Source organism: Syngnathoides biaculeatus, chromosome 3, assembly GCF_019802595.1.
Source record: "Syngnathoides biaculeatus isolate LvHL_M chromosome 3, ASM1980259v1, whole genome shotgun sequence".
NCBI classification, from domain to species: Eukaryota; Metazoa; Chordata; class Actinopteri; order Syngnathiformes; family Syngnathidae; genus Syngnathoides; species Syngnathoides biaculeatus.
The window spans coordinates 18116178-18143182 of NC_084642.1; the positions used below are offsets into that span (position 1 = coordinate 18116178).

A 27005-nucleotide genomic window follows, 5' to 3' on the forward strand; every position below is an offset into this window, starting at 1 on the left:
AACTCATTGGCCGTGTTTATAATGAGCAGAGAAAAAAAATGAAGAAACCAAGGTTTTGAAAATCTATGGCTGAAAAGGAACAGAAAGTCATTTACTTTGGTTTGAAACTGGCATTTTCAGGTTATCTTAAGACATTTTGAAAGATAAACCAGACCTTAAAAATGTGTCCACTTGTTACCAACAACGAAAAATAAGAAGGGAAAATTGAGTATCCAAAGCCAATTTCACTAAGCAATTAGTGTATTATGAGTACAGCTACAAAAAAAAAACTATTCCCAAAAACAAAAGCCAAAAGTATTTATTCTAGTTTGACCTGCCCATTTTAAGGAAAAATTGGCAATTTCCAGGTATCGTTTAAAAACTGAAATATTCCTTTAGAACTTTTTCTGATTAGTGCATACATCTGCATCACCGTGAAAAAGTTCGGGTTTGAATCTCTGTCGTGTGGAATTTGCATGTCCTGTTTGCATGTGAAAAGTTCAGACACAAAAGTTGATATATCCATATTAAAGTAGATAAAGAATCTACAGAAACAACAAAAATGGGCATATCTGCTTTTGCGTCTGAACTCTTCATGTCTTCCTGTTCCTTCCTTGCATGGGTTCTTACGGATTATCCGGCTTCTTTCCACATGCTGAAAACATGCTAAAAACCTTCTAGGTTCATTGAAGAATCTCTCTTGTCCATAGGTGTGAATGCTAGCATAAATCGTTGTTTTTTACTATGTGTCCAGCATTGACTGGCAACCACCTCAGGCCATAGCCCCACATCTCATCCAAAGTGAGCTAGGATAGGCTAAAGCTCACCTTTGACCAACTGTGGAAAATCCTTGCTTTGGAGACCAAGCCTTAAAATTTGCCATGGTATTCCTGGTACCCTCAAGGCCCACCAATATAGCCATTCCCCTTACAATTACCTCTACCAGCTGCTCACCAGAACCCAACTGGTCTGGAATTGCAACCTGGTGGTAATTGGGCTTTCTTACACCAGCAGCCCAATAACAAGCAAGGGAACATTCCTGTCTTGCCACAAAAAGGCACTTTTTTAAAAGGTGCGGCGCGCAAACAAACATCCCCAGAGAAGCATGCCTCCATAACATTGGTTCGGGTAGCAAGGACAAGAATATGGTCAGGAAAAACAGGAAGCGCTCCCACGGCAGGAAGTGACAATCTAAGCCTGATAACGTGAAGATGGGGTGTTCGTGGTGGTGGGAATTAAGAGAATAAGCTAATGAGAAGAGCAAAGACATACAGTAAGGTAGGGTTGTTTACAAGTGGCTGCCTTCAATTTTAGAGGGAGCCGAAATGGAAATGGAGAACAAACAATCAATGCCTCATTATAATCTCACATCATGTACACTGCCTTGTTTTTATACCCCTGTCAGTTTATTGTGAGAGACTAATTTTGGCTTGTGTTTGTTATGCTGCTGCAATTACAGACTGATGTGTCCTCATTCGAAAAAAAAAAAAATGCTGTCCCAGTTAGGTACTTGTTTATATTCAGTTTTGCTGTTGTTCTTTTTTTCCCGCCTAAATTAAACTTTTTTTTGCGGCGCCATGTGACTTCTTCACTGGCAGTGAAGTAGCAAAGCAACACACCTTTTGCTCATTGCTTTATCTGTGATATCTTTTTTTCCAATTCTCACTTTCCCCATCCTAAAGGGGAACTACTAACGTCTGCTATCTCGAGCCCGACTCGCAGTCAAAACCTGCAATTACTCCCGTGTCTATCCCTACCTTAAACACTGCTCAACAAGAAAAATATGCGGGTACGCCACAAAAAAAGCTAAATTAAACAGGCGGCTCATAGACGCATTGTAAATTACCCTGAGGAATGTGCGACCGGGCTCAGACGCAAAGAGCACATTACGTAAACTCGATGGCAGAGCACTTATAATTTGTAACATTTTACACATATTTATTATGTTTCTTTTCCCCTGCCTTAGTCTGTTCTTTGTCTGATCACTAGCCTCGCTAGCCTCGGGGCTTTCAGTGCTTATCTGATTAGCGTGTCATGTCAGGGATTTGTCACAAACCATAACATACACTTTGGATTTGCAAAAGGCCCTCCCTAAGCATGTATAGACACATATGGAGGCTGTGACTTGTATCTTGTTTTTTTTTTTAATCCTAACGTGACCAACGTGATTCTAACATATATGATTTGATACAAACCACGAGCGCAAATACTATAGTTTTGGTCTCAGGAATGACAGCAATTGCCTGTTGCATGCTTTGGGGTTTGCTCAACAACACACTCAACAAAATGCAAATATGAGATCAGTCTGAAGGAAATCAATAACTAATGATTACTTTGTGTATGTGTGTGTATAGATAGATAGATAGATAGATAGATAGATAGATAGATAGATAGATAGATAGATAGATAGATAGATAGATAGATAGATAGAGATAGATAGATAGATAGATAGATAGATAGATAGATAGATAGATAGATAGATAGATAGATAGATAGATAGATAGATACAGAGTTGAAGTCAGAAGTTTACATACACTGTAAAAACTAACATTTTTGTCTCACTATCTAAAGTTAGATAGCACAGTGGCGCAATTGACCCCTCCGTAGAAATTGCGTAGGCCGCGTCACTGACCAATCAGAGGCCAGAGATGTGCCTAAACCACACCCCTTATTCTCGTCCGCCATAACCTCAAACAAAGTCGCATGGTTCAGTAGAGCTTTTGTTTGCGTTTTATCACGTCTTAGGGATCCTTAACAATAGATATGGTTAAGAGGTGTAGTCACGGCCTTTGCAATAGTGACGACAGGTATCCTGATAGGCTAGTTGGTGGAGTTCAATTTGTACCCTTTCTAAAACCGAAGACCGAGTACGAAAAATGTCTTCAATGGATCAAACTTTGTGGAAGATCGCATGATCAACTGAATCCATCTAAACTCAAGCAGAACAGATATGTTTGCACAAAGGTAAGCCCTATATTTGATTTTCAATACAGGTCTCATATAAATGAATTAGCAGTTCTTCGTTTGCATAACATAGCTACGTGCGAATGATTGACACACTTGATCTGTGTTGAGCGATACTTTGCGACGACCTGACTGTACAAACGTGTCTCTTTGTTGGCGGCTAGCGAGCTAAGCTAAACCGGACTAGCGAGTCCTAAAAGCCTTCGACGTGCACCGAGACACCAAGACTGAAGGAAGGATGTTTGAGGACACTAAAGTAGTGATTGTCGTACTCGGTCGGGACTTAAGTAGTTTCGGCAGTAATTCAAGAATAATTATTGAGGGGAGCGCGTGACGTTACACAAAGAAAACAAGAGAAACAACTGGCAAATCAAGCCTCGCCTTCTTCTTTTCCTTCATACGGCGGTTCACAAACGGCTATACAGATACACATACAGATTCTGCACACAAGTGTGATAGGTAACACGAAAATAGGAAACTGTCACTGACGAATTCGTCTTTGGGTGATAATATATTATGTGGCTTCTTGGTCTTCCTCTGACTCTGGAAAGATCTTGCGCTAATATCAATGGTTTCTCCGTCGATATGCATGGAAATACCATTGAAATACCCCTCGCTGAAATACTTGAAGCCCTGCTGTCTGCTCTTCAACGATATTTCACTATTCGGTAAGAATGCGAGTGAAAAATCAGCTGGTAAATCGGACAATTTCGCTCTCGACTTTTCTTCCTGCGATGCCATTTTGTCCAATGTTTGTCTGAGGTTAGCAACAGTGGGGTGACGTGACTTCAGGAGGCGTGGTTAAGTGCCCTGTACGGAGGGGTCAATTGATTAGAGCGTCTGCCTCACAGTTCTTAGGACCGGGGTCGCATAGGGTATGTAAACGTCTGGCTTCAATTGAATGTGTTTGTGTGAGTGTGTTTTTGAGGCTTAAAACTTGCTATCGTACCTTTTGCATAAAAGACATCATTCTGAATGGCCCACTTTGCATCTACCCATCCATTTTCCATAGTGCTTTGCATCATTTGGGCAGTAGGTGAGCTCGAGCCTCTCCCAGCTTATTTGGACAATAGGATGGGTACACCTTAAACAGGTCGCTAGCCAATCACATTGGACTCAGACATTTGAACAACTTAAGACTCTTCAATGAGCCTAACATGAAAGTTTTTGGAAGATGGAAAAAGCCACAGTAAATCGACATGAGCATGAGCGGAACATGCCACATTACACAGTTTTTAAATGCTATGAACCTGCAGTGATACATTATAAGCTGAAGTCAGAGCATTTTCACTTATTAAATCAGAGTTTTATGAACTTGTGACCACTAGCACCTGAGGCGGGGGCGCTGGACCGGGGTCCCAGAGTAGGCCTCAATACCTGGTGTCCCGCCCGAGGCTCCTGTCAACGCATTGATGGATCAGATACACAGATGGCTCTATCTCTCACAAGCATCTCCTGAATCCTCATCACGGCGCTTTACTGAACGGTGATTAATTCCTGCCAAAGCCACTAACAGACAAAGCGCTTCATTTGTCATCGTTTGCTTGGCCTGCATGGGCCCTCAAGCACACAAGCAGACAGGATGGAGCGACGTGAGGCATGGCAGTAGGTGGGGGGGAGAAACCAAATGTAATGCTATTTAACTGCTGCGTAAAACAAACAATATTGAGTGAGAGAGCAAGCGATAGACAGACAGAGAGAGAGAGAATGAGAGAAAAAAAACAAAGCACGTAAGTGAGCCGCTAAAACAAAGGGAGGACACCGGGGGCCACGAAAAAAGGGATGACAAGAACAGAACAGAAGGTGTAAAAGAAAATGGCAGGCAAGCAACAAAGAGATTACAGGAGAGAGAAAGACGCAGCAGACATTGTCCGTGTGGTAAGCAGCAGACACCGACGATACCGCTTTTGACATCTTCACGTTAATTGCCAAAATAAGAAATTAGCGCTGGGCTCTTTGTGGTCTCTCCTGAGGAGACGACACACTGACAACAAAAAGCAGCCGTCGAGGAAAAAAGGAACAACACAAATAAGAGGATGCATCTGGGTGTCAAAGTGGAAGCCTCTATCTGGAGCCTCGTGAGGCATATGCAAAGAGGCAATTTGTATATGTAGAGCTTATGGACGGGTATTGTAAGAGGACGACCTCCCCTTGTTAAACCACAGTGACTGTCATGAGGTATAAAAACAAATTGTGCTGAAAGTGACAAAAGGGGGGCCGAACTACAAAATAAACATCCTGTACTCCTGTGTGTGCTTTGCATAATCCACATTGATTTCAAATACTGACTCGTGCCGCCTTTTGATGGTGAGTTGGCACATTAGCAGTCAGATTGAGTTAGCTCTCGCTGAGCAGGAGGCAGGTTGCGAGTATCTGCCGCTGTAGTGCTCAGGTCTCTGAGGGTGAACTAGAGTAACGCTAAATCAATGCTAGCTGTCATCACTGATATCATAAGAAAGTGCTAATCAACCTCTGGAACAGCTCTGACCAAAGAGATAATGTAGCCTAATTGTGTGGTACTGGAGTGGTGGGTATACCCCATGATGGCTTCCCGGGGACTTTCGGCCTTGCCGGTCTGGGGGAATAAATTGTTAACTGCAGTTGGGGTCGTGGCAGCCCGCAGCTTCCCCCACTGACCGATAGACAGCAAGGGCAGGCAGGACCTTAATGGAGCCATACTCCCTGAAAATCAATACTTAAACTGGGCATGGCTCATGATTGGACTCTTTCCCCTCATTGGATCTGACAACATGGCTGGGCTTTGAATGTCTAAAATCTCGATGACTGAAAATTATAACACTGCATTCCCTGTTCAGTTCAGTATTGCAGAGTAGGTATTAGTGCTATTTCAGTTTCATAATACCCATACGGTCCCAATTTTCAGCATCCTGTTTTTAGGGTACCAGTCATAGTAATGTGATACCATTTGCATTAGAATACAATCATAGACTATGAATGCAAATTTTTGCTGGTAATATGGGATTTTACTAAATCAGAAATAGCGAAGGTGGACGACTTCAAATACTTGGGGTCAACAATACAGAGCAATGGAGAGTGTGGTAAGGAAGTGAAGAAACGGGTACAAACGGGGTAGAACAGTTGGCGGAAGGTGTCTGCTGTTCTATGTGACAGAAGAGTATCGGCCAGGATGAAGGGAAAAGTTTATCAAACAGTGGAGAGGCCGGCCATGATGTATGGATTACAGACGGTGGCTCTGAAGAAACAACAGGAAGCTGAACTGGAGGTGGCAGAAATGAAGATGTTGAGGTTCTCGCTTGGTGTGAACAGGTTGGATAGGGTTAGAAACGAGCTCATTAGAAGGACAGCCAAAGTTGGATGTTTTGTACATAAGGTTAGAGGGAGCAGACTTCAATGGTTTTGGACATGTTAAGATGCGAGAGAGTGACTATATTGCTAGAAGGGTGCTGAGGATGGAGCTGCCAGCCAGAAGAGCGAGAGGAAGACCAAAGAAAAGGTTGATGTATGTTGTGAGGGAGGACACGAGGACAGTGGGTGTTAAAGAGGAGGATGCACGAGATAGCCTTAGATGGAAAAAGATGACACGCTGTGGCGACCCCTAACGGGACAAGCCGAAAGGAAAAGAAGAAGACTACATCAGACCCTGTGCATTGCATGTTGGCATTGCAGTATGGTTCAAATTGCAATATAGTTTGTGTTGCAGTGAGGTTAGTGTTGTGGTTGGTCTTGCAATATAGTTTGCGGTGCAATTTGGTTGACATTGTGGTCTGGTTTAGTTTGTGGTTCAGTATGTTGTGGTTTAGTCCATTTTGCAGCATGCTTCATGCTGTAGTGTGGTTTACATTGCAGTGTTGTTCGCATTGCAGTGTGGTGATCATTGCGGTTTTGTGTGGGTTTGTGTCGTATCACCTTGTATATTTGATACAGTTTGTGCTGTGGTATAGTTCGTGTTGTAGTGTGTTTGCATTTATGATATTTCACATTGCGATACAGCCAGTTCAAGCATTTTTGCAAGCAAACACAATTCTGATCATGATTTACCAATGTGAACTGTCTCAAACTGAACCAAACGAAACTGAAATATAGCTTTAAAGTCAACATTTTTTAGACTTCCAGTGTGCAGAAAAACAAGTGCCATCTCGGGCCGAGCTTGTCTCACGAGACAACTAAGTAGAGGTGGCAAACGACCTAAATGGCAACAGCAGCGAGACCCAATAAGCAAGCCATTTGCTTTAATTCCCCCTCACCTTGGTAAGAGTTGTTGGAGTGGCTGTGTCCTGTTCAGATTAATTCCCGCCTAATACTAATTGGTTCTTTGGCTGTAAGGGGCCCCCGGGGGATGATGCGCTCGGGAAGGGCTCCCTGCGGTCCGCGTTCACTGGAGCTCACCGGCGTCATCGTCAGCGGCGCGCTGATGAGCTGGCGTTTTTTATCAGCCGCTGCATTCCACCAAAGCTCCCTGCCTCGCCGAACCCCCAGGGCTCGGCACACACTATAATTAAGTCTCGAACAATCCATAATTGCTGTGTTTACAATTACTGTATAAGAGGAACACAGAGCCAGCGGAAGGGCAAAAAAGCTGGGATGAGAGAAGATGAGTCTGAATTAAATTTAAAGGTGAAAAATTCACATTTCCCTTTTTCTGCTGCTGATGGGGCCATCAGTCTTAACACGTTCACAAAGCTGGTTGCCAGGGTATAAAAAAAAAAAAAGGCCATCACTTATTTATTTTTCTCTGATAGCACTTTTAATTGTGTGGGGGTATGTGAATGGGGATGGTGGGGGGCTGGGGAGGAACGGAGTCCTCCTGCAAGACAAGGATATGGACTGGATCTGCAAACTGTTGGGTGCCAGCTTGAGGAAGAAAAGAAAATGACCAAAATAAAAGGGGTACCTTTTTTTTTTTTTTAACGCCGCAGCGAGGGCGCTTTCGCCATTAAAACCAAAAAGTGTTTATTAGCCATGCCAACTGGGCTCTTGAAACAAGTCTCTAATGTGGCTGTTACAAAGCCTTTTTGTCTCCCACAGGATCCCCAAAAGAGTTTCTTTTTTTAAACATTTTTTTTCAATATTACACACCCATTTTCACCCACAAGTTTTCATCATTTCTAGCCTTTCTTCCTATCCATGGAGAAAATCCAATAAATACGTTTTGGTTTCCATTGAGAACGTTAAAGCGAAGCAGTGGCTGCAGCAGAGCGTAGCCATTAGAAGAAAGAAATCAAGAAGTGATGAACAGCCCCTCGCACTCCCTTTTCCACGGCGAATCATCAAAGTGATCGTGAACCTTTGAGGTCATGCTTCACCCGCATTAGATGGCAGAGAGAATAATAAAGCTAAGCAATTTAGCATGAATCATCTTTCTAGGATACCTGCTTCCGAGTGGCGCTCATTTGGAGAAATTGGGGAGTAGTCAGCAGGGATTGGCTCCAGCGCACAGGTGACCCAAGTGAGGATACATTGTAGACGAGATGAATGGATGGGTCGAGATCGTCAAAGCACAGGCCTTGGAATTCTTTCAAAAAGGTTTCTACAAACCAGAATGACCAACTTCTTATTTAATTTGGGACAAGTGTTGTTCAAAATTTTCTATGCATTCTGTTATGATACACGGCCATCTAATTTTGTGTCGATCGGTCACTGCCTATTCCCCCGGGAGTGTTGTTCAAACTCCTAGCTTTTGAATTCGCCCATATCAAACCAAAATGGGTGACTTCCTCTTCAATTTGCGGCATGGGTCCCTGAAACTTTTCCATGCATTCTCGTACGGGAGACACCCCCACCCAATTTTGTATTGAAACTGGTGTCATGGGGTGATGACTTCCCTAACTTTCACACAATTATGAGCTTTTAAATTTTGTGGTGATTGCATCTCACTACTAAAAAATAAAACAGTGGGGCATTGTGTCGAAGACTAACACAGTCTGGCTGGCCACAAGGCTGACAAAAAAACTGTCTTTAAAGGCTGTGATTACTCAGTTTTCCCCCTTAAAAGTTCCCCCTTCCCTCTAATTACATTTCATTTCAGACAAACTGCGAAGGAGAGAGTGAAAAAGAAAAAAAAAGAAGTCAGGCTCCATTTCACATGATTTTCCCTTTCTAACAGGGCTTCTCAAGTTTATAATGAAAGAAATGTGCCAAAATGAGATAAAAATGAGGAATAAACTGTCCATTTATCTTCCTTATATTTTTCTCTCTAATAGGCAGGAGTGACATAAAACAGGCATTTACATTTACGGCAACATATTTCATAGCAATAGCAGCATTTTGCCGGCTTTGTCCCTCGTTTCAACAGAGCTTAAAAATGAGTTGCCGAGTGCCATTTTCTCATTAACTCATATTTTAATGTGTTTTTTTCCCCACCCCTCACAGCTTGTGTATGAGTATATAAATTCCCTCCACCACGTGAGTGAGAATAATGACACTCATTTAGGGGCTGAATTAAAAGTTTGCTGTGAAAACTTTCTAAAAGCCCTTTTTTTTGCCTTTCACTCAGATCTCTTAATTATTTTCCATATCCTCCAGCGATGTGCAGTAATATCGCCGCTTCCTGTTCAAACTTGCATACAGTGCACAGGGCTGACACTGTCAAAAGCATCCCTCCACCCTTATCCTCACTTAAAGCAGGGGTAAGGAACAGCTGTTAAGACTCCAGCAACCCCCCAGGTGTGAAATATATCATAAATGGACAGTCGTAAATGCACATTTCCAGAAGAATGTACTGAAAATTTTGTTGGACTCTAGGCCTAGACGGCAAAAGCAGAGACACTGTCACACTAAATTAATTCATCATGAAATAAAAATCTTTAGCTATGTCGAATACTGTTAAAAACAACCGTTATATTACTGTTAGCACAGATGCTAACAGGAAAGGTGCACTGGCTGGTAAAAGCAAAAGCAATCCAATATTAGGATTTAGCAGATCAAAATTGTCAGAAATCATCTAAAAAAAAAAATCTATGACAATAAATGTGCTGTTTACCAGTGTAGTGTATTAAACCGGTCATCCAAATGATTATATGTATTCCTCACAAAAGTTCAATAAAAAAAAGAGAGTTCCAAAATAAAGGTAATCTAAAGTCTTTTAACTACATTACAATTGACAAATAAATACAATCGAAATTTAAATGAATTACTCATAAAATAAACAAAATGTCACATTAAGATCTGTCATGATCCTGCCGCTCCAGCCTGGGCTGGGCGGGTGTCCGCGGTTGCTCTGATTGGAAGGTGCACACCTGCGCCTCATGCAGCCTGATTAGGCTGTGGATTTATATGACCGCGATGACAACTGGCCGGCGCCAGTTCGTATGATCTTCATGTCCCGTTCGTGTGCTCCGGTATCCCTGATCGAACCTGTGTGTACCGACCTTCATCCGTTCTCCGACCAACCTTGTAAGCCTGACTCCTTTGATACTTCTGCCTGCGTTGATTGTTCTCCCGTGTACCGACTACTGGCTGTCCGCTCATCTGTTCTCTTCGCCCGACGTCCCAACTACCGCTGCCGCACCGGACTGCCTGCTCGATCCCCGACCTCGGCATATAATAAACGTGTCTCTTCTTGAACTACCTTGCGTCTTCCGAGTTCCTGCATTTGGGTCCTACTCTCGTTTCCGATGGGACGTGACAGAACGAACTGGCCAATACAGGACCCAGCAGGAAAGACCCGGCGTCGCCGGGACCGACGCAAGGTAGACCGTCTGCCGGAGGACCAAGCCTGTCCAATCCGGGTAGGCTCCCTGACGTCCTCCACTTCCGTGTCTTACGCTCCGCCAGCGAGGTATGAATACGTCCCGAACACGACCCGTCCGGCTCCTCATATTCTTCTGGACTCTGACTTTTCAGAATATGAGGAGGACTGTGATTTGTATGACCGACTGCCTGAGTACGACTTTGATTTTGAATCTCTTTGCCCGGCTTTTCATCCCAGTCAGTTTGTTTCACCTCCCCGCGTTTCCAGCACCCGAGTGACTTGGCCCTGTAGGTCCAAGTACACCAATCTGTACGAGGGAACCCGCTTGGCCATCTACCCGGGACCTCCGCGTGGCGGCCAGAGGAGACGCCCCGGCCGGGCGCTCCCTTGTGCCTCCCGCTGCACGGCAACTAAGACACAGTCCTCCCACTCCTCGCCGGCAACGGCGAAGCCCGCAGACCCGCAGCTGGTGGCGAAGCTTCCAGCCCAGAGGGAGGAGGAGCCGCCAAATCACGAGGCGTTCTACCGTGAAATGCGGGAGGAGATAGAGCGGCAGAGCGTTGAATTGGCGGCTCTCACGGCCCAGGTCCGGCAAGGATGGGCGAACCAGTCGAGCTACTCTGACGTCGCAACGGTGACAGACTCGCTGCTGATGCAGGTTCACGTGGCAGTTGGAACTGACCCGCTCCTGAGATACGCCCACGTGTCAGTTTCGACTGACTCTCTGCCTGCTCAGGTTCACCTTGCCGTGGAAACCGACCCGCCCCCTTGCCAAGTGCACGCCGCAGTGGGAACGGACTCGCCACCTCGCCAAGCGCACGTAGCTGTGGAAACCGACACGCCCCCTTGCCAAGTGCACACCGCAGTGGGAACGGACTCGCCACCTCGCCAAGCGCACGTAGCTGTGGAAACCGACCCGCCCCCTTGCCAAGTGCACGCCGCAGTGGGAACGGACTCGCCACCTCAAGTGCACGTCGCAGTGGGTACGGACTCGCCACCTCGCCAAGCGCACGTCGCTGTGGAAACTGACCCGCCTCCTCGCCATTCCCACGTCGAGGTTTTGGCTGTTCCGAGCAGAGTTCATGCGGCAGTCGGAACTGACCCGCTCCCGAGACATGCCCACGTGTCAGTTTCGACTGACTCTCTGCCGACTCTCGTTCACGTTGCCCTGGAAACGGATTCGCCACCGCGGCACGCCCACGTTGCTGTTTCAACGAATGCACTGCAAGCTCACGTGGCAGTGGGGACCGACCCGATGCCGCCTCACGTTGCTGTCCAGGAGGTGGCGACGTCTCTACAGCCGCTTCTCGTCCGTGCTCTGGAGTACCAGTGGCGACCGTCCCGCAGACGCTCCACACTCCTGCTCTGTCGGCGACGAGCACGCCCATACGTTCTTGTCCATGAGGCGGCGACTGTGACACTGACGCTGCCTTCTCACGTTGCCGTCCAGGAGGGGGCTATGGCATCGCCGCCTTCTCACGTTGCTGTCCAGGAGGTGGCGATGGCGATGGGGTCGCCGCCTTCTCACGTTGCTGTTCAGGAGGTGGCGATGGCGATGGGGTCGCCGCCTTCTCACGTTGCTGTCCAGGAGGTGGCCATGGCGATGGGGTCGCCGCCTTCTCACGTTGCTGTCCAGGAGGTGGCCATGGCGATGGGGTCGCCGCCTTCTCACGTTGCTGTCCAGGAGGTGGCCATGGCGATGGGGTCGCCGCCTTCTCACGTTCCTGTCCAACAAGAGCTGGGAAGTTCTGATGAGCCACCCCGGAGCTGGAGAGACTTCAGGATGGTGGCGGTCATGGCTCTGGTCCTTCTCTCCATCATCCTATTCGCTCCAGATGGCTCCCAGCCGCTTCATGACTTGGCCTCATTGGTGACCAATCCACGGCTGCCTACTGACCAAGCCTCGGTGGCGACTAATCCCTGGTCATCTGGCAACTACGGCGTGGGAGGTTCTCGTCCGGAGCAGTGGCCTGCCTCGTTCTGGTGCCTGCTTCTTAGTTTGGTTCCTCACAGAGGTCGTCCGCCCGAATCGCCCCGTGGGGACCCTGGTGCTTGGCGTCCGGGTCGTCCTCCTGACCTGTCACCCGGACGTCTCGCGTTTGGTGGCCTGGATGGCCACCAGTCTGGGGTTCAGGGGAGGGCGTGCCCTCCTCCGGAGCCCCTTCCGCCCACCCCTGCCTGTATTAATAATTATTGTCTGTTTCTTTCGTTTAGGCACGTCTGGGAGCCGTGCCTTTGAGGGGGGGGTACTGTCATGATCCTGCCGCTCCAGCCTGGGCTGGGCGGGTGTCCGCGGTTGCTCTGATTGGAAGGTGCACACCTGCGCCTCATGCAGCCTGATTATGCTGTGGATTTATATGACCGCGATGACAACTGGCCGGCGCCAGTTCGTATGATCTTTATGTCCCGTTCGTGTGCTCCGGTATCCCTGATCGAACCTGTGTGTACCGACCTTCTTCCGTTCTCCGACCAACCTTGTAAGCCTGACTCCTTTGATACTTTTGCCTGCGTTGATTGTTCTCCCGTGTACCGACTCCTGCCTGCCCGCTCACTCACCTACTCTCTTCGCCCGACGTCCCAACTACCGCTGCTGCACCGGACTGCCTGCTCGATCCCCGACCTTGGCATATAATAAACGAGTCTCTTCTTGAACTACCTTGCGTCTTCCGAGTTCCTGCATATGGGTCCTACTCTCGTTCCGATGGGACGTGACAAGATCCAGCACACACAAAATATGCCACTAATATAATTATTACATCGACGAACCAAGTAAATTCCTCAGGAATTACTTGAAGAATCCTGCAGAATTAAATTAAGTGGTCCACCTTGGCGAGTTCCAAGATGGATGTTAAACACAAAACTCGCCAAGTCAAGAGGCTGCAATTACGATCCAGAGTGATTATCCTTGGCCATTAATAGCAGCAGATAACATGCCACAATCAGGCATGCGCATAATTAATCAGCGGTTACTCTTTGTCAAGCCCTCAAATCCCTCCCACCGCTTGCTTTCCTTCCCTGCTGGCTATTTCCAATGTAAAACTGGGTTACGGACAATTCCCAGCAGTGTAACTAAACGCATCGCCCAAAGCATACAAGACAAAAGCGAGTCGTGCGATTGACAAAACATCAGTGAGTGCGGTAATGAACATGGCGAGTGCTCTGACTGATTCTTAATTCACCAATCTATCATCCTTAAAAGTGATTAGGAAAAAAAGGACCTTATGGACACACTAGGGAAATACTTTTTTTTTCTTGTTTCGACTCCATCAATGAGGTCACCTGCTGCATTGCTACGTTGCAAAGAGAGTACTGGACCAAGAGGCTTCTTTTATGGGCATTACATATTTGTGTCTGTATAATTTTAAATGTTACAATAAAATTTTGATGAAAATGTATCAAGTAGTAAACTTTCTTTTCAGAATCCTGTGTCACACAATGGACATCCAGAGAAACAGAGAGTAGCGCTGTACTCAGTGTAAGTATACAAATAAATTGTCCATTTTTCATATGGAAAGTCATATGTTACAATTAATCATGATTAAAATTTGTTCATTATATTATTGTATACAGGCGGCACGGTGGCGCAGCTCTAAAGCACAGGTGGAAAACTCCAGGCCCGGGGGCCAGATGCGGCCCGCCACGTGATATTATGTGGCCCACGAAAGGCATGATTTTTTTCATGATTTTTGTTCAAATCTGTACTAAATTTCAAACTGTCATATCATAAATGATTATGTTGAGGTATTGCATGCATTTTTCCGTAACCAAACATCGACAATAGTTGAAAAACCCATTATCCTTCCTTTCTGATTCCAACACTAGTTGATAACTTTAATGTGTAAATATGATGGGTCAGTTCAAGATTTTCATGGTTTCATTCATAATGGCCCTCTGACAAAAACTATAATGACAATGTGGCCCGTGATAAAAATGAGTTTGACACCCCTGTTCTAAAGCATTGGCCTCATAATTCTGAGGTCTGGGGTTCAATCCTAGCCCCGCCCGTGTGGAGTTTTGATATTCTCCCCGTGCCTGCGTGGGTTTTCTCCGAGCACTCCGCTTTCCTCCCGCATCCCCAAAACATGCATTAATTGGAGACTCAAAATTGCCCCCAGGTGTGGTTGTGAGTGCGACCGTTTTCTGTCTCGATGTGCCCTGCGATTGGCTGGCAACCAGTTCAGAGTGTATCCCACCTCCTGCCCGATGACAGCTGGGATAGGCTTCAGCACTCCCACGCTCCTTGTGAGGATAAGCAGCTCAGAAAATGGATAGATGGCTGGATATTTGTAATAATCACTGTATTGTGGCAACAATGTAGCGACTTCTGTAATTCCTTGTCCTATGAAGGAGTGATTGGCCTTGGCTGAGATATGCACTCAACCAAATCCCATTCTAGTTATTTATATTCTTGTTTTAAATACCAATTTAGTCCGTCCAATTGTGTATTTTCTACATGTTGATAGTGAGGCAAGGCAATCTGAATTTAGCCTGTCCTGAACATATAAATATAAATCTTCACCTGTCTGAGTCGTACACAATGTTTGGAGATCACTATCAAAGCTTTGGCGCTGTTTGACCTTCATCCCCAGATGAAAAAACCTCAGGCTTATTTCCCTTCGTGACAAAACACTGTCAAACCCAAATACCACAGACTTTCAAACTTTAAAAAACCAGCATTCCCCTCACGAGTCCTCTTGGGATCCAGGCCTCCATCAACGCCGCAGCTCAAACTGTGGTACTCAGTGTTCAGTCATTTGTATTTATTTAACTTATTCCACACCATTAAGGAACAAAAAGAAAAACTAACACTAAAATCTTCATATGATGGCAACATTCATGCCAAACTAATGGAAACACGAGTGACATCCGGCTCATTCCACTTTTGTCTTTTATGAAATTCTACACATAGTTTTACTTCAACACAAATCAAATGGTGAGAACAAACCAGAACATTTCCCATGATCCGCCTCAAAAGAAAAGTTTCTCCATTCCCCAAATTGTTCCTTATTTGCAAACACAACAGTTTCATGTTAGTCATCAATTACCCTTGGTGTCATTTATGTGACATGTTGGTTGGAGTTTCTTTGAAGTTGGAAATTCCCCCAAATCTGATGACAAAGGTGCAGCATTGTGAGCGACATATGATGATTAAGAGATTGTTTGACCAACAGTAAATACCGTATTGGTTTGGAAGAGTAGTTAGCATATTTTTAGCTTTCTGTAGACAATTATTTGTGTTGTAAGATGTGACAACAGACAAGTAAATGTCAGGAAATGCCTACTACAACACCAGAAATTAATTTGGAGTTAGTTGAACTTAGTGGTACCAGGTAAGTTGTTCTTTATTAATATAAACCTACTGAACAACTTTACCAGGAACTTCCTCATGCTAAACAACATGGCAGCCAGATGACTGATGACCCACTGACGATTGTGTGCCAAGTCTTTGTTATTAATAAAAACATGTTTGCTGTGGCAAGACGAGTTAACACCAATGACCCCGTCGTGACAGAAACGTGTTCGCTTTGCTAACCAAAAGCCTTGAGAATGTGCTAATGTGGCTACTCCCCCCCACCCCCAGATCAAACGGTGACGAGGTGACTCACTGCCGAAGGGATCAGCTCGATGACATGCCCGTGCAAAGGAGGTCTGATTCGTACCAGCTTCATATTCCGACACTAATGATGAGACTCATGCATCTGTTCGTGACAAACACCTCGGGCAAAATATTACAAGGGTTGGATGAAAAGATAATTCATTATGTTTATACGACGTTTAAAAAAAAAAAAAATAACAGCACACACGCCCACGTACACATGGGTTCTCTTTGGTGACGTTGGTGTTTGATCTCTATCTCTGATAAAAACACTAACTCACCCGGCCTGACTTGCTGGGCCATGTTCTGCACAGAGTGCCTGCGGGGGTTTTACCACACACCTGCACAAAGAGTTGTACTAGAGGAGGACTTGGCAGAGAACAAAGTACACTGGGGAAGGACTTCGATATACAGTAGGTTTTGGGTATGCTTGTCCAGGTCAAGACCAGGACTTGGGTAAAATATGAGTAGAATGTGGACACACTTAGGACTGGGCTTGCCCAGGATTAGAGTTAACTCACAAATTACTAAGAGCAAAAAAAAAAACCCACAATTGAGCATCATTCACGCCGTACTTAACCACTAGTTATGGAGGACTTAAGGAAGGTTTGAGTAAGCGTTGCATATGACTTTAACATTTAAGAAATACTTTAACAAGGCTTGAGCAGGTCATGGATGTAACATTGGACAGGATTTGAGCTGGACTTCGACATGTTTTCCACGACTTAAGCATCAGTTGCACAAGACTAGTGTTGTATTGGGGTAGGAATCAAGATGGACTTGAGTGGGTTGGGTTGGACATTTGTTAAGGATTAGTGCATATATTTGAGCCGCAACACATACACACATATCAGACTTGGGTACGACATGAACAGGATTTCAGCGTAATTTCAGCAGCATTTGAGCTTAATATGGTACAAATTGCAAAGGATTAAGTAGGATGTGAGCTACACTTTTGTAGTAGACTTGAGTGGAAGTCAAATGGGAGTCGACTAAGTCCTAAGTAGGACTTTCTAAAACATGTATGTGGATTTAAGCAGAACCTAAGCAAGACTTCAACCCAACTTTAACAGGACTTGAACAGGATTAGGGTAGGACTTGGGAAGGTCTTAACTATGATTTAGGCATGATTTGGCACAGACCAGAGCTTGATTTGACAAGCCCCTGACCCACACTTTTACAGAAATACTTAAGTATGTAAGCAGAACTTTAGTGATGCTAATGGGACTTTAGCAACATGGCACAAGCTGGACTTCAGAAGGATGTAGGAAAAACTTCAGAAGCACATGGGTTTTGCACAGGACATGGGCAGCACGTGAGTGGGACTTAAATTGGACTTGAGTAAAAGTGCCTTTAAGAGGACTTGGGCAGGACCTGTGCCTGACCTCAGCCAAAATTGAGACTGAGAGCAATAGAGCCTCAACTTCCATAGCTATGCCTGCCTCCTTGTGGTATGCAGTCATCAATGCTTTTCACACAGGAAACCAACCCGATCCTCCCTTTAAACACACCCACAAAAGGCCTAGGTGGATTCTTTCATCACTTTAATATTTTAGCCTGGCACCACGTTCATACACAGTAACGCGCCCCCTCAAAGGTGCACTCCTATCATGTGCGTGCAGCCCCTGTCATCTGCATAAAAGTGTGTATGCATTACCATGTTGTCATGCCCGTGTGAGCGACAGCCGGGTGTAAATTGTGTGCGGGTGTGGCGTAATGAGGACTGATGGCTCATGCCTGCTGTATATTCCGGCAGGGTGTCTTCTGACAGCTCTGGGAGGCGATAAAGTAATAACTAATAATGCGGCAGATAGTAGCGCCACTCTGTGACAACCGTGCTGAGGGAGTGCAAGGCTTGTGTAGTGGTGGTGGGGAGGGAGTGGCAGAATTGGTGCCTGTGCTAAGGGGGCTTCCTTTCAAGTTTCAAAGACAACCTCCGGTGATGGTTTCAAACCTAATTCGCTACCTCCAATAAACACACAGGCAGAAAGAGAATACATAAACTGTTTAACAATGGCTCACTTTGAAAATGAAAGCGAGGAGAATGCGAGCAGCCATCAGGCCGCCATTCCTTTTTCATAATCCATCACAACTAGAAACAGAAATTGAAATGAGAGGAGCAGCAGTAGGTGTGCAAAAGAAGCGCCAAGGACAGAAGAGACCCCCCCTCCCCATCCCCTCTGCTCTCCCACTCTTCTTTTTCTATGGAGGGGCATGATCCTCCCCCAGTCCTTACGAGGGGGAGGCTCCTCCATAAATCATGAACCCCAGGCAGAAAGACTGAAAATAAGACTTTGCTTCCTCTTCTTCTTCTCGGCTTCAGTGTTTTACTATCAGGGTCTTGGCTTTTAATGGTTGTGTTAAATTAATATTGATGTTTAATGGTTTAAGCTTTGCCAATGCTCTGAGGAGTGTTATTAAAAGTGCACAGGTAGCTATTAGAGTTGGCATGGGTAAATGTTGATTACAAAAATGTGCTCATAGGGTGGGATGATCTCTCTCAATGTCAGTCTTGTTTTAATTTGATGTAAATGCTGAACTTCAACTTCCCATAGTTTATCTTTTTCTTCTTAGACAGCACCTTTATCGGATCTGTGGTGTACAAAGACAACGTCATGAAAGACGAATAAAAATATTTCAGAAGTAAAACCAAAAAGGTAGCCAACATGCATGTTTTTTGGAATGTGGTAGAAAGCTATGCTACCTGGAGGGGGAACAAAATGCAAATACCTGTACATAAAGAACACAGGAACGCAACACCTTTGAACCCTCAACCTAAAAACAGTGAGGCCGATTTACTAACCGCTAAGCCAGAATGATGCATTTAATCACATGACTAACAAAAACATAAACAAAGAAAATATGAATCTGCTCTTCAAAGAAGTTTTTAAACCAGCTGTCAAAAACAGACAATCACTGGATGAGTGAATCTGGCAGAAAGAGAATAACTGCAAACTTACAACTCATTTCAGCAAAATGTTAACATATCTGTTGTGGACGTCACAAATGTCATTATGACATCAAAAAGACAAAATCAATTCGCCTAGCTTGGACTCGGTTGATGCAGGTGGAAAGTCCGTCCGGCCGCAAGGCCCTATTTTAAACCGTGCACGGCATCCGCGCTTGCCTGTCAGGCCACATTTGGGCGCTGACGCTAATCTATTTATTTACAGATCTACAGCTGCACAATCAATTCTGATCAAGTTTAGCTGGAGGAGAGCGGCGTCGCGACAGCGGGAGCAAGTGAGCTGAAAAGAAAGCACAGACGCGTGCGGTTTTGTTTTAAGAGGTAAACCGCAGGTTTGGGTATTGGGTGGGGGTGGGGTTGAGGATGGCGGTACTGATCCGTATTTTCCCTCACCGGGCCATCAGGCCAGGCCTTGTAACTGGAGCGCCGGCTAATGCCTCGCCAGTGTTTAAAGAACTACAGAAACCATTTTGCTATAATAGCTAGCCCTTTTCAATAACAAACGTCGGGGGAAAAAAAGGTGGCTAGACTTGGAAAAAAATACACAAGGCAAAAGACTTTGAAAGAGTAATTAAAATAGCAAACTCTACCACGCAGACTCTACCACAACAACGACACTGCCATTTTCTTTACCTGCGGGCATTCATCTGCGTTTCACTCCCCTTTACCATCACAAGGAAAGGTGTCAAAGGGTACACTCCCTCACACAAACACACACTCACAAGGCCCTCCATTCCTGACTGATGCTGTCATATGTTATGATACTCTGCTTGTCAGTTATCATTAATTTACGGCTACTTTATACTTCATAACCCACCTCTTTCATGCGAAATCAACTTGTTTCACCAGTAGCTATGTGAACGCTGTTGCGGGGTGGGGGGGGGGGGGGGATGGCGCACACCCACTCCAAACACATCCAAATACAATGGGCACATTATCACTTTTGAACTGGAAACAGCAAAACAATGTTTTTTGTCGTTAGTTTACTTGATGGGGCTGTTTTTGCAGTCTATTAGAATGCTGATATTGGAAAATAGAGAGGGTGCAGTAATGTCTGGATCGATCCAAATATTGATAATAGTGATTCTAATGTCGGTGTTGATATTGAGTAATGAGATGAATACATCAGTCTCAGCTTTTCTCCTTCATCCACCGCTGTAGTTTCAACAACTATCAACATATATTTTTTGGGACTAAAGGATTTCAAGGGGATGATAAGATACTGACACATTGTTTAGACTTTTTAATCTTTTATTTCCACTTATTTTCAGATGCCAGAAAATCAGTGCACTGAATGGGAGTTATGAAAGAAAAAGAACAACTTTTTTTCACAGTTCTATTTTTTTTTAACAAAAAATAAAATAAAATTCTGTCTTGGTTTTAAAATAATGACGATCAAAAGTAATAAATAAATGAATAAATTAAGTAATTAATTTTAAAAAAATGGAGACCCACAAAGAGTTATTCAAATTGATAAAGTTCATGTATTCAACTTATTTTATTAAAAAGTATCTGTTTGGAGTCATTTGTCTTTATTCGTGGTCTGATTTCTATGAATGTAGTACTGGATTTATATGAAATCTTATCAAATCTCACACCATCAGTGTTCAATCTAATCATGCAAGTATAAAAACAACCACCATATTAACCACAGTTAGTATTAACATAAGTACTATTAATAAGGCATCCCTAGTAATCTGTAAATTTAATTCTCAGGTGGGACAAGATGTGGTACTTGTGATACTGTATACTGTATCATATGGTATATTTATTCTGCATCTTTTAAGTAAAATATCAATGTACCAAGAGTGGTGGTACAGTATCGTTTCAACAACTTTATCAAGAAGACTAATTGCGTTGGTGCTTTTTACTTGATGCCAATCCTGTTATTCTTGTCATGTACTATCAAGATTGCTCACCTAAACAAATTAAAATATGCTAATATAATAATGACTGAGCTACTTGTTATCAGCACCTGCAAACAGCATAATAAATGGGTTTCATAAATAATACTGCAATGTCATGGTTGTCTTACAGAATGATGAGTATTGCATGATCGCTGTACTGTATTGCGACATTACGACTAGCAAAATAAGTCCACAATATCGTACTATGTAAAATGGCACAGTTCGGGAGGGTCACATTTTTCAGTAAGCTTTTGTTAGGATGTTGGTTGGAGAAGTTTGGTACATTTAAATGAAGTGGAAATACATACTGTTGATTTTGACATTTTTACATGTTCGTTTTAAATGAATTGGCAAATTTCACTCTTATGTTGTGAATCCGCACAACATTAATCGAGGTTTACCGAGTTAAATAATACAAATGCAAAGTGAACTAAAATATATGAATAGTGTCCCATTATTGTGTTGAACTTCAAATGCTTACAAATGCCAAGTGAGACTATTATCCACGACTGATTCTATAGCTTTAATTCATGTGTTTGACTGCTACCTATGCAAAGATAATTTAGTAGTACACAGAGTAGAAAGTTATATCACATGCAATGCTGCTCACTATTGTTGCTGAGTTTAGTTCTTGTTGACAACTGCATACTGTGTTTAGTACTCCAGTTGTTATAATAATAATTGTTATTATTACCATTATACAGTTTCCACATACACACTGATACAGCTGCTCATTCTCATTGTTTGTTGTTAATACAGTGTTGTTGATTAGCTATTAGCATTTTTAATTTTTACATTTGTTCGAGCTTATCCGACAGTTCTGTTACTGTTTTGCAAATAAATAAATAAATAGATGGAATTTCTTAACTGCAAGACTATTCTAATGTGTACATTCCATCCTTTACACTCATATTTGGAGGCCCGTGTGAACAAGCATCGCTTTGACAGTGTTGTACTGCGGTTAGTACATGAAACCTTTCCATTAGTCATAAATGTTCTCTTATTGTACTTTTGCCAGAACATGTGTCGCTTGTCATAGCTAACTTGCAGGTTTACCGGTTGATTACTGAGGATCCTTCAAGTCAATATGTATATTCCCATGACCCGTGTAAATAGCGTTAAGAAATAACCAGGTTTGGAGTCATGCCTGGTGGGCGTGGACGCGTTCCTGAAGCTCAGAACTGCACGCTCAGGGGCACAGGCCGTCAAAAAGAGAAGCAGGCCACCTTGTTACACAACAGAGGCTCCACCCTTCGGGGGTTCCCACCGGCGACAGCTCCCATGTCATGGACGGCAAACCCCCCGATGTGGAGCACAGGTAGCGCACCCTGGGGGTGTGCTCAGAGATAAAAACAACACACACCAGGACACCTGCGTGTGAAGCTGTGATTTGTCTTCTCTCATGTTTAAGGTGTTTGATGAGTGTGAGACGAAAAGGTGACGTAACGTGCAAAACAGGCCAGGTAAAAAGGTCATCCTCAAATTCGGAGTAATCATGCTCTTCTTTAGGTTTGATGAATGATTCCTCAACTTGTATGCAAGTCCAAAAGTTTACTTGGGAAGTGTTTCTCTGTTTGTTATGAGTGTCACTGGGCATGAGTGGCTGGGGGTGACTGGTGATCCCTGCCTCACGCTGTTTATCTAATGCCAGGGTATTAGCAAGGGTCCCTCCCAGAGGCAGTGACTACACAGGCTCTGGCGAAAAGGCGCTCATCAACGCCCACCCCCTCCCCACACACAAACACACACACACTCCACCCTCTGCTTTCAAAGACAGCTTGAGCCATTTAAAGCAATCAGCCCGGTCAGGTCGGCCCATACAGCCCAAATCCTTTCATGGCTATCAGGGGAAACTGGGAGCCCGGGGTCTGCTGGGGGCAAGGCGGAGATGGAGGAGGTGGGATTCGCTCATAAGGGATTTTGAAAAGGCTGTGACATGCGCTTATTTACGGCCCAATAACTTTTCAACAAAAATATAAAGACGGTGAGGAAAATAAATCATTTACATGACAAGAGTTGAAAACTATCCTGCGGCACAAACAGGCCTTCTTGAGTACTTGGCAAACACAGTCAAAGTTTTAGCTGCCATATTAATCACCAAATTAAAACCGCATCAAGGGGATCAGTGTGGTGGGTTTTTAAACAACATTCACTCCAAATAGGGGACTCACGAGAAGTTTTTTGACATATGTAAAATCACATAAAATCAGTATGAGTCTATTTGCATGTGTTGGTATCAGCATCTTGCTCGAGAACTGTGATTTGGTGTTTGCATTGGCTTTTTGCAGTTATTTCATTTATTACAAAAGACAATGACACCAGGCTTTTTTATTTTTCTTTATATTAGCAAACAAACATGCACATTAGCATTAATCAATTTAAGACTACCAAACGTCCCAATGGAATGTGGATACAGTGCTGGTTGCCCATGGGATGAATGCGTAAGGGGAGAACGTAATGTAGATTCTGCTAACGTTAGCTGGCAAAACTAGTCACATTCATTAATGTCTTATTAGACAAAAATTTGCAGCCTTAAAAGCTGCAAAAACTCAGGCCCAAACTGTCATCTTGCATGATCCCATCGTGTGATGTTGGATACATGTGGGTTGCTTTTTATTTGGCTATTTGTGCCAACCATATGATTTTTTTTTTTTAAGGACAACCACGAGATGAATGAGTACTGCTTTCCGTTTAGCCAGTCAACTACAGCACATATATAGTCAATGGAATATACAAGGATGAGAAGCAACAAGTACATATTGTGCAAACCTGAGCATTAAAAGTCCCACAAAAGTGGTGGATCAAACAGTGAACCATGTGCTTTGTCTTGGCTTTTTGGTCATTTTGCCAGACTTAGTTCAAAAGAATGACAGAGCAGAAGTTTTATGACATCTGACTTTTCTCACAACTTCTTAAGTTGTGTTTGACTACATTCTGGCCAACACCAAACCAGAGGAAAAATAATAATCTCTATCCACTAAACCGTACATGTTTGAGCCGATTAGGAGGTCGGAACAGTGGCGCCGACGATCAACACAAAAGAGAGTGGCCGCTGGGTCAATGTGACAGTATGTCAAAAGCATGTCTTTGTATACAGTCAGGGCCAGAAATAATGGCACCCCAGTGGTGACAGTATTTTTAGTCCAACTATACATATCGCATATTCATATATTTTTCAGGCACAAGCTTTTACATAGTATGCAGTATTAGAGTTATAACACATCGCCCAGAAAGTCTTTTTTTTTGTATCTTGTAAGAAAAAAAAAACAGACAGTACTGAAAAGTACCACAAGGGGCCTTTTTTCTATTCCAGAGTACACAGTAACCATAAAAAAAGTTGTAGGTATATACAAGGAAATCTTCACCTCGTCTGCCCCGCTTCACTGCTGCACTGTGGCAGTTGCAAGATTTAGTTCTCTTGCTAGTGGCTGAGGTCCCGAGGCTATAGGAAAAATAGTTGGCACTGCAGCTGGTTCCAGCCTCTACCTCTGTATTTAATGCTTGCTCCAAAGCAATCAGTACAGAGTTTGGAATGCTTGCTATGGCCACACAGCTGAACACGTTTCTTCCCCTGTCAGCTGACTTTCCCTTTCTTGAGCCCTTCAACCAAATGCTACAAAATAAACCAACCTGACATCATCAACACACATACAAGCACAGAAACAACAGCATGGAACAATAGGACACAACGCGAATCGTGTGATGTAACAACTCCAAATATGGGCAAAGACAAGAAGGTGCTGGATGCAAAAAGAAGACGTGCATTCTGTATTCATATTTAATTGCTGGATGTATATCTGCTGGATTTGAAATGGCAGATGTGGTTTGTAAAGGGTTTCTAGAAATAAGAATAACTTCAAATCTTTGTCCTATGTTTGCCCTTTAAACTATTGTTGAAAGGTTTTCCCCATGGTTTAGGAATGTGTTCATTGACATTTCTGACCATTTTTCAAGACATGCATTTGTGAGGTTAGACACTAATGTTGGATGAGAAGGCCTGGCTATCACGCTCTGCTCTAATTCGACCAAAAGTGTTATATAGGGTTGAGATCAGGGTTGTGCAAGCCAGTCAAGTATTCGTCCACATCAAAGTCACTCATCTGTGTTCTTTTTAACCTTAATTTGTGCACTGATGCAGAGTCATGTTGGAACAGGAAGGGGCTGCTACTAAGCATTCAGCATACCAAGAGATTTTGGACAGTCAAACCGTTTGGGAATATGCCCTTTCTGTTCCAACAGGTCTGTGCACTGGCACACAAAACAAGTTCCAAAAAGACAAGGACGAGGGAATTTGCTATTGATGAACTTGACCTGCACTGAGTCCTTCAGGTTGATTGCAAGTAGACAATGAACCAGCCTTTCTCATCCAACATCAGTGTGTGACCTCACAAATATGCTCCTGGAAGAAGTGCTAACAAATCCCATAAACTCACTCCTAAACTTTGTTAAAAAGATGAACCTCTTATAGCTCTAATCACTTAAAATCCTATGTGAGTCACGGCAGGTGATCCAATAGTTTTGGCAATATATATAAAGATAAAGTAGCAGTAGACAAGTTCCACTGTATGTGCACCACTAACAGTGAGTATCCTCTAAGCTGAGCTTATCTACAGAGCCTATGGCCCCGATGTCAACTTTCTAAAGGGAGTGCAGATAGAGGAGCAGCGGTGTACCATGTACATCCTCACTGTTAATCACAAAACATAAACACAGTACAAAAGAACAGAGGCCATCTTGACCTGAAACAGGATGAAGGACAACGGGAAAGGACAGAGAAAGGAAGGAGGCTACCATACCGACCTTTGAACAAACAGCAATTTGTAGAGGGAGTTAGGGCTGCAGATTCTGTGCCCAAAATGAGCCATGAGCGGCGGCGCTTTCAAGCTCAAGACAGTAGGGATATTAAGAGTGTAAAAGGGGCGAGCTATCTACCCCTGGCGCCTAATCAAAGGGATTAAAGTATGGGAAGCCGAGTTCACAGGTTATCGTCCAGGAAGCGAGTCGTTATCAAAAACCTCAAAGCGCCACAATTTTCCTGCATCAGAAGTGTTTTGGGCCGGGTCGTCGAGGATGATTGTAGGTAAGAGAACAGTGTTATTAGAAGAAAAAATAAAAACTATATATATCCATCCATTCATCCATCGATTTGGGTGCTTATCCTCACAAGGGTCACGGAAGTGCTGGAGCCAATCCCAGTTTTCGTTGAGCAGGAGGTGGGGTATGCCTTGAACTGATTGCCAGCCGATCGCAAGGCACATGGAACACACAACACAAAGCACAATAGTCGCACTCACAATCACACCAAGGGGCAATTTAGAGTCTACAATTAAATCATGTTTTTGGGATGTGTTTGTGTCCTCAGAAATGCGAGGCCATATAAACACACACACACACACACACACACACACGGTGGGAAAAAAAAGTATTAAGTCAGCGACACCAAGCGTTCAAGTTGCCTGTAATTTTTATCATAGGTATAACTAATCTATGATGGACAAAATGAGGGGGGAAAAAAATCCAGAAAATCATACTGCCTGTTTTAAAGAATTTATTACCAAATTACAGTGTAAAATAAGTATTTGGTCACGTACAAACAAGCAAGATATCTGGGTCTCACAGATTTGTAACTTCTTCTTTAAGAGGTCCAATCATCCCCCACTTGTTACCTCTGTTGATAGCACCAGTTTGAAGTTTCTATCAGTTTAAGCGACACCTGCCCACAAGCTCAAAAAGGCACACTCCAAACTCCACAATGGGCAAGAGCTGTCAAAGGAGACCAGAACCAAAATTGGAGACCTGCACCAGGCTGGGAGGGCTGAATCTGTAATATCAAGACTGGGCTTTAAGACTGCGCTTTAAAGCCATGGTTTATGTTTACAGTTGCTGGGGACAATTTTTTTTTCCCTACCCGGACTCAGG

General features: G+C 43.9%; 1 protein-coding gene and 1 long non-coding RNA gene across 3 annotated transcripts in view; one reads left to right on the top strand and one right to left on the bottom strand.

Annotated features, from left to right (window-relative positions):
* Window positions 1-27005, bottom strand: part of fto (FTO alpha-ketoglutarate dependent dioxygenase) — a 201923-nt gene that overhangs the window by 49987 nt on the left and 124931 nt on the right. The gene's annotated exons all lie outside the window — the stretch shown is intronic.
* Window positions 1185-14452, top strand: LOC133498153 (uncharacterized). Its single transcript, XR_009794216.1, has 3 exons — window positions 1185-1257; window positions 14035-14090; window positions 14186-14452. It is a non-coding gene; the product is annotated as an uncharacterized LOC133498153 (long non-coding RNA).